At 45.8% G+C, this 7,345-nt stretch overlaps 1 protein-coding gene across 5 annotated transcripts in view; it reads right to left on the minus strand.

The window, feature by feature from the left end:
* The window catches only part of SEMA6D (semaphorin 6D), a 54,936-nt gene extending 47,847 nt beyond the window's left edge, over window positions 1–7,089 (minus strand). For all 5 annotated transcript variants that reach the window (XM_024740279.1, XM_024740277.1, XM_024740278.1 and 2 more), the window contains exon 1: window positions 6,411–7,089. The gene's annotated coding sequence lies outside the window, so the exon portion shown is untranslated. The remainder of the gene's footprint in view (window positions 1–6,410) is intronic.
* Window positions 7,090–7,345: the final 256 nt, after the last annotated feature.

The following is a 7,345-nucleotide window of genomic DNA, read 5'->3' on the forward strand; positions in this document are numbered from 1 at the left end:
CCCCATTGCTTGCGAATTTTACCAGGCATGATAGGTTATAACCACAATCGAATGAAAAGTTAAACTCAATTAACACGTTTACTAAAATATCTGCACCACGTCTACTATGTGTCACGCACTCTGCTAAGTTACAGCCGTGAACAGGCAGTCTAACCTCATGGGGCCTGCGGGCTCCTCTACCAAGCACCTAGAGTCCAACTCATGCCTCTCTCACGGTTTCAACAAGTTTCTACTCTCTCTTCGGCTTCCTATCTCCACATCCTCCCCAAACCCACATCTAGGTACGCAGCTTATTCTTTGTTATAGAGTCTCTGTCTAGAGCCTCTTGAAGTTAAAGCAAAAAATAAAGCCCATGAAGCATCAACCTTCTAGTTTGATTCTGCTAAACCCCTCTGCGGGGGGGAGCCAGCTTGCTGGGTAATTCGAGGCAAATCACGCGATCCCTTGCAATATTCCTGTGTAACACTGAACCAGTTGGCAGTTGATGTGGGGTTTTAGCTCTGATCACGGAGCAAACTCCGGAATCATCGCAAGATTGATCCCATTCATTCTGACGGCTTAAGCCTCAGGGCCATCTGCTGATCGGCTAAGTACAGTAGACCAGAGACACTCAAAAAATATTTGTAGATTGCATGGCAAACTGCTTCTTCACACCTGAAACGCAAGTCTAGGTCAGGACCCAAACGTGGACAAGTGATCTAGACCCCTACCCGCATCCCAGGGCCTTTGCCTAAGCTGTTCTCTATGCTTGGAATGCCCTCCCTCTCACCACCTCCCCTCCTGGCCCTTGCTGTCCACCTGTCCAAATCCTACCTAGGTCAAGGGCCAGCTCGAATATCAGCGGCTCCACAAAGCCTCCCCTGCCCACCCTAGCCAGAAATAACTTCTCCCTCCTCTCAATCACCATAGGTCCGTGTGTGTTTTCTGGCACTTAAGACACTCGCCTTTTTATTTTGGCTCTGTGGTTACCTCGTTTTTTCTACACCACTTAGTAAGAGCCTTGAGCTCTGGATCCATGTCAGTTCCTCTTTGAACTGTTTCCCCACCCTGGCACCTCCTTGTACAGAGCCAACACTTGGTAAGAGTTGGCTGAATGAACAAATGGTTACCCTAGCAAGGACAAAAACAGAAACAACTGCAACATTCTGTATCCCCCCTTTTGCTGCCTGTTCTCCTCCTTCTTCTATAGCTTTTAAAAATGTATTTACTTGATCCACCAATTACCCACGGGAGGTTTGGGGACTTACTGATAAATGTAGACAACTCTGCAGACCAAAACGTTTCCAGAGACCCTTCTAATGACAAGAGAGGCCTAGGCCAATGTAGGCGCTGGGGGAGTCTGAGTCCCTGGTCTGCTGACAGCCGGCTCCTGGGAATGGAAGTGCTATTTTCTCAAAGAGCTTCATCTGCTCTCGTTCATATGTGCCAGTTCCTCAGCTGAGTAGAAACTCCTGACTTTATTTTTAAATACAGCCTCCAATAATAGGCTAAGTAATTGCAGATCTTCCTAAGGCCTTATTATACATGTACCAACATATTGGACTTTTTAAAACCCATATTTCTTTTCCAAAAATGTATGTTGAAAACCTTAAATTTCAGCATTATATGTAGTGGTAAGGTGTATTTGTTTTTTTCCCTCCCATAGGAATTCTGAGTAAAAAAGAACAACAAAAAATACGGATGCATGGGTGACAATTTCTCAACAACGTATCTGATTACTCACAGAGGTCAAAGGATTCTCTCTCAACCGTAAGTAAGAAAAATGTATATTACAGTATAATACACAGTCAAACTTCAGTAAGACAATTTCCATCCTCGTGCCACTAATGCTTGAACAGCTGCAGCTCTCACTGTCTCTGCTGATGGAGCCCATAAATACTCCTGGGGAATGGGACAGAGATACATAACGGATCTTCACCTGCCAAGATCAGGGAAATGAGTGTCAATCGCACCCTGATGCAGAAGCACTTTTTTGGTGGCGAGTGATGAATACTGCCATTTGTCCTATGCCATGCAATCTTGGACAGGAAAGTCTAACATGGAGAAAAATGGTGGGCGAAGATGCTGTTCTAGGACACTTGAAAAGAAGAGAGTGTCATTAATTATTCGGCCAACAGGAATAAAAATGAAAGAAGAGTACGCCAAGATGACTTAGTTTAGAGAAATGTTAAAACTTAAAGAGCATACCGATTCTGTACCTATCATTTCATTCAATACAAAGATTTCCCTCAAAGTATGACTCTTTTATTGAAAAAACGACGTCCGAAATACCAGGGAGTCAGAAGATTGCAGGGTGATCTGTGTTCCTGGAAACAATTCAGTGCAGTGATGACGTGGTGGGCTGAGATGTCAGGGAGATCTGAGTTCAAATCCTGACTCCACCACTTCCCTGCTCTAAGACCTCAGGAAAGTGACTTCTCAGGTGCTTGAGCACTTTTCTTGACAAAGCAGTGACAATAACAGAATCTGCCTCACCCACCCCAGTTGTTTGTTACATGACATAATTAAGATAAAGGTCTTAGTGTGTGCCTAGAAATTAGTAAGCGGACTAACAGTAAGTGTAGTTGTTGTGGGTACTGCTTTCTCTTCCTCCTCTCCCATAACCATCAGCATTAGGAGCGTCACATCATCTCAGCTGTTTTGTGGCTGATTTCATTAGTAAACATTAGGAAAAGAGGTGAGAAGACTATCTCCCACCAAAATATGAGGCAGTCTCCCCTTCCCACATCAAACTCCAAAAGCAGTACTTCTAGTTATAAAAGTCTTCTTTTTTTTTCAAAGCTTGGCAACATAACCTAATAAACATGTCCACCTGATTTATGCCATTCTTGCTTTAACAAGCAATGACTACTGTAACATATCTTATTGAGTAAAAAGAAGAAAACAAACCAAAAAATGTGATAGAAAGCATTGGGTTCCGTTACTCACGGGTCCCAGGTTTAGGTACGTCACAGGTTCTTTGTGATAAGAGATGAAGCAATGATACCTTCAGCTCTCCAAAGAACGAGACAGGGTCTTTTTCTGTTTTCAGTCATTTGGGATCACAGGCTAAAAGCTACTTCATTCTTTTCTTCCCCCTTTCAACAGACTGAGTTCTGAAGGTCTAGGATGAGTGGTGTGAATGGCTCCTTCTAATTCTGTAATTCTGGTGGTTTAATCGTATCAAGTCTATAGAGGCTCTCCTGTGGGTCACGTAAGGTTGAGGCAAGTCCACTCTTAAGTGGAACATGCCACTGCAAGCCAGCAGAGCCTTTCTGCAGGTGTGCCCCCAGAAGTGGGTGAGGGGCCCAGCACAGGTTGGCAGACAATGGAAACATCCTGTTCTGGGTGTTAACTTTAGCTACCACAGCCAGACAATGTTGCCAGTGGTGTGGAAGAAAAAATTGCTGTAGCCAGCTGTGTTGTTCACAGTCGGATGGATTCTGTGTAGCTCTAAATGGTGATGGAGCCAGCAGCCTGTTGTAGCCAAGGACAGAATGATGGATGATCTACATACTGTGTCCAAGTAGAGAGAATGGCAGAAGTTCACTTCAGGGTTGTTAAAATGCTAATCTGGGTGAGTTAACAAAAGCTTAATAGAAAAGAAAAGTTTGAGAAAAGTATACCTTGTGCGGTATCTAGTGGACCACTGATTTGATCACTCTTGGTTACATAAATGGTCGCTTTTCAAAGTAAGAATGTTTCCTAGTTATCCTACTGGGAAGAGTGGAAGCAGCTTCACTTATCAGTTGTACTGACACTTGTCAGGGTCTGAGGAGGAAAAGTTAGCCCAACAATAGCCACCTTCACTGAAAAGGGTTATGATATGCTTAAAATAGTTACATGATTTTCATTCTCTCTACATGTCACGGGAATAGATCAAAACACATTTTCCCCCCGCAACTGGAGGTTGGCAGCTGTTCACAAAATAAGCTGCAACCTAAGACACTGGCTTTGGTAGATTTTAACTCTAAGTCTCCATTCACATGAGCCATTGAAAGCGAGATCCCCTGCTCCAATGACAGTTTCAACATGTGAATTACACTAATAGTACATTGTATTATTAGTGTTAAAGGCAGGAAGACTGGCCCCCTATAAATCTGTGGTATGGATAATCTTGCCTTAAAACCTTTAGGATGAAATAACATCCTTCAAAAAAAGATGCAGATTTACATGTCTTGCCAAATGATCCAGTTTTGCCACTCTCTGTTTCTTTGGATTCTTCTTTCTTACTTAAGTTGAACATAGAGAAACGTGTCTGCCTCACCTGATGTTGGAACGTTGGCTAGCACAGCTCCTTGCAAACGACAGGGACTCAATAAATACTGACTGGCTGGCATACCTCAAGCACTTCTTGCTTCCTCTAGAAACGAATCTAGAATGGGCAGGCTTAAAGTCTATTAACTGAAATAAAAGGTAATATTTTATCTTGTAATATGCTAAGAAAGGAGTCCACCTCCTACGGTTACACCAATAATGGCTAGACATTCAGCCAGGCTCTTAACTCTGCATAAAATGCATCAGAAGGGTGAAAAATGACCCTATTTCAGATGCATTTTTCACTCTTTGTCTCTTAGTGGAACTCAAATGCAAGAACAATGACTAAGCTAATTACCATGGCTTATTTTGATGGAGCAGCAAGAAGTGAAGAACTTCTCCAGTTTCAGTAAGTCCTTAACAATTATGGGCATTTTTGTGAAACAAAGCTCCAATTCCTGCTTACTTTGTCTGTGTGCCTTTCACGCAATAGAAACCACCACACAGGAGTCAGGGGCCTACTTACGCAGAGCACAAGTTACTGGACAGATCCTTCCTGTTTAGCAAGCAGCCAGTGAACTTAAGTCCACAGGATTTCTAAGGAAGTTACCCTCACTCTAAGGACTAATAGGTTTGCATCACAACCATCTTTCAAATCCATCCAAACGAGGGGAGACAAGACCAGATGGTGCTATTAGAGGGCACCTAAATAAATAAATACGTAAATAAATAAATAAAGAGAAAGAGGGCAGACTGCCCACACATCTAAATCAAATTCAGGTCAACTAGCTGTTTGGTGAAGGAGAAGCCACGATATTCCAGGCACACTGTCCTGCATCACAGAAATGTTCCTCAAAAAAAGGTTACCTATGTAGCATCCCTAACAGAAACAAGGACAGGTAACAACTAGAATCCAGTAAGAAATAGTAACTGGCTGTTAATTTCAGCAAATGTACCACTGGAAGAAAACGGTTTGCTAAACAACACCATTTGGAAATCTCAGGGTTATTTATTTGTCTTTCTGAGAGCACAGTCTAGGGACCTAAATCAAAGCATGGACCCTAACTTTAAAAACAAAACTCAGCTATGTTTATTTACCTCAAGATGTTTAAGTTCATGGTAATACAGGCCCAAATCTCAGAGCTTACTTGGCAATTTCTATTCATCTAAGCCAGCGTAAATGTTTGTGTCATATTGGCCAGCCTGACAGAATATGCCTGTCACTCAGTACATTAAATGTGACAACACACAACTTAATTTCCCGAGTTAGATATCAAAGAGAGTGAGGGGATTTTTTTTTTTAACGACATGGATAAACCAGCATCAAAACCTATTGTTAAACCACCAAAAGAATAGTAAAATCCTCACCTTGAGCTGTCTGGGATAAGATTTCTCAACTCTACAAGGAAGAAACCTTGAAAAATTTCTGCAAACAATTATTTCTCCAATTCTGAGGAACGGAGACCAAACCAGATTTAAAAATGTTAAACCTTTCCCCAGGACTTCAGCCTTGAAATAAAAGCATCCACTTTACTGCCCCAAATACCAAGTAGAGGGAAGGACAATCCTTAAAAAGCAACTAAACATTTTACTGCAGACTTAAATTCTTAGGAGCCAGAAGTTCTTGGGAAAATTGCCCTACACATTTCTTCTCCCAAGTAACTGGAAACACTACCGTTATTTTTAAAGGAAAGCCGTGGCCCATAGTGATGGACATAAGGTCCGATTATTGTTTGCAAAATCTGTATATCTGTAATAATGATCTACTGTTCCTTCTGTGTGACTATCCCAGCTGAACATAGTGAGGAGTGGGGATGCCGGAACCTGGGGTACTGACTGGTCACCTCTGAATGAGGAATACTACTCTGGGTTCCTATAACACCGCTACTTCACTCCTCTCTAGCTCCATGACATTTAGCTCTTTAAAAGATCGGGATTTAGAGAATCACCTGACAGCAGTGGTCCCGAGAGCTGATTTAACAAAAAATTTTCAAACCCAGTTCTCATCCGCACCTTCAAGTCCTTTATGACCTTTAGTTTCAATCCAAGAGAGTTATACACGACAGAGGAAGCTTTAAGCCCTTCCAAATTACCCAAGGCGGCCGCTGTATCAGTTTCTGCAGACCAGGAAGAAACATCATTGCTGTCAAGACGGGAGATAAAAGTTTCCCTACCTTCCGCCTCACCATCCCCCTGCCAGCGGCTGCCGACGCGAGCGGCGGCTCCCTCCCGGCTGCAGAATGCCTCTCGCCGCCGGAGAAGGGGCTCATGCAAAATTGACTCTTCCTTATTTGTTTCCATCCATAATTGATGGGTAGATGAGAACGTAACACATCTCAGCGCTGGGCTCTTGCCGCCCGGCGGAGATCCTGTCCAAGACGCTTCCGTAAATCATTTCCAGCCGGAGAACAAAGCACGGAAAGTTGCGGGGGAGAGCGGCCGGGAGGAGAAACTGGGCGCCGGGTGAGAGGCGGGCAGCTCTGGGCCCCGGAGTCCGCCCGCGGCGCGCTCGGCCAGCAGGGGGAGAGGGAGGGTTGGGAAGTGGGCGCCCTCCAGGCAGAAGCCGGTGCCGGAGCCTGGAGGGCTGGGGGAGGGCCGAGTCCCCCGAGCCCCCGCCCCTAGCCAACAGGCGCTACCGGTGGGCCGTCCGACCCGGGGGCGCACTGACAGGTAGCCGGCGTCCGCCGTGAGCCGCTCGTCCGTCGGCTGCTGAGCTGCGCCCCTTCTCCTGGCGCGGGCGGTTGCTCGCCCATCCACGGCTAGCCTGGCCCGGCGGTCCCAGAGTCGGCTCCCGGGCGGGCGGGCGTGCGGAAGGGGGCGGCGGAGCCAGCAGCCGGCTCCTTCAGCCTTGGCTCGGCGGTCGCGCGGGCTGGGGACGTGGTGCCCGGCACCGAGGCAGCCGGGTTCCCCCTGATAAGGTGCGGGGGAGCGCGGAGCTGGCGCTGCCTGGCGAGAAACTTTTGCTGGCTCCCTCCTTCCGCTTTTTTTTTTCCCCGAGGGGGGCAGTGTTGGGGGGCCCACTCCCCTCAAGCCTCCAGCAATGCGAGTTTTGACGCGACCGCCAAACCTCTCCAGCCCTTTGCGCGTCCCTGGTACGGCAGGGGGGGGG

This window comes from Neophocaena asiaeorientalis, unplaced genomic scaffold (genome assembly GCF_003031525.2).
Source record: "Neophocaena asiaeorientalis asiaeorientalis breed wild unplaced genomic scaffold, Neophocaena_asiaeorientalis_V1.1 scaffold122, whole genome shotgun sequence".
Lineage (NCBI taxonomy): Eukaryota > Metazoa > Chordata > Mammalia > Artiodactyla > Phocoenidae > Neophocaena > Neophocaena asiaeorientalis.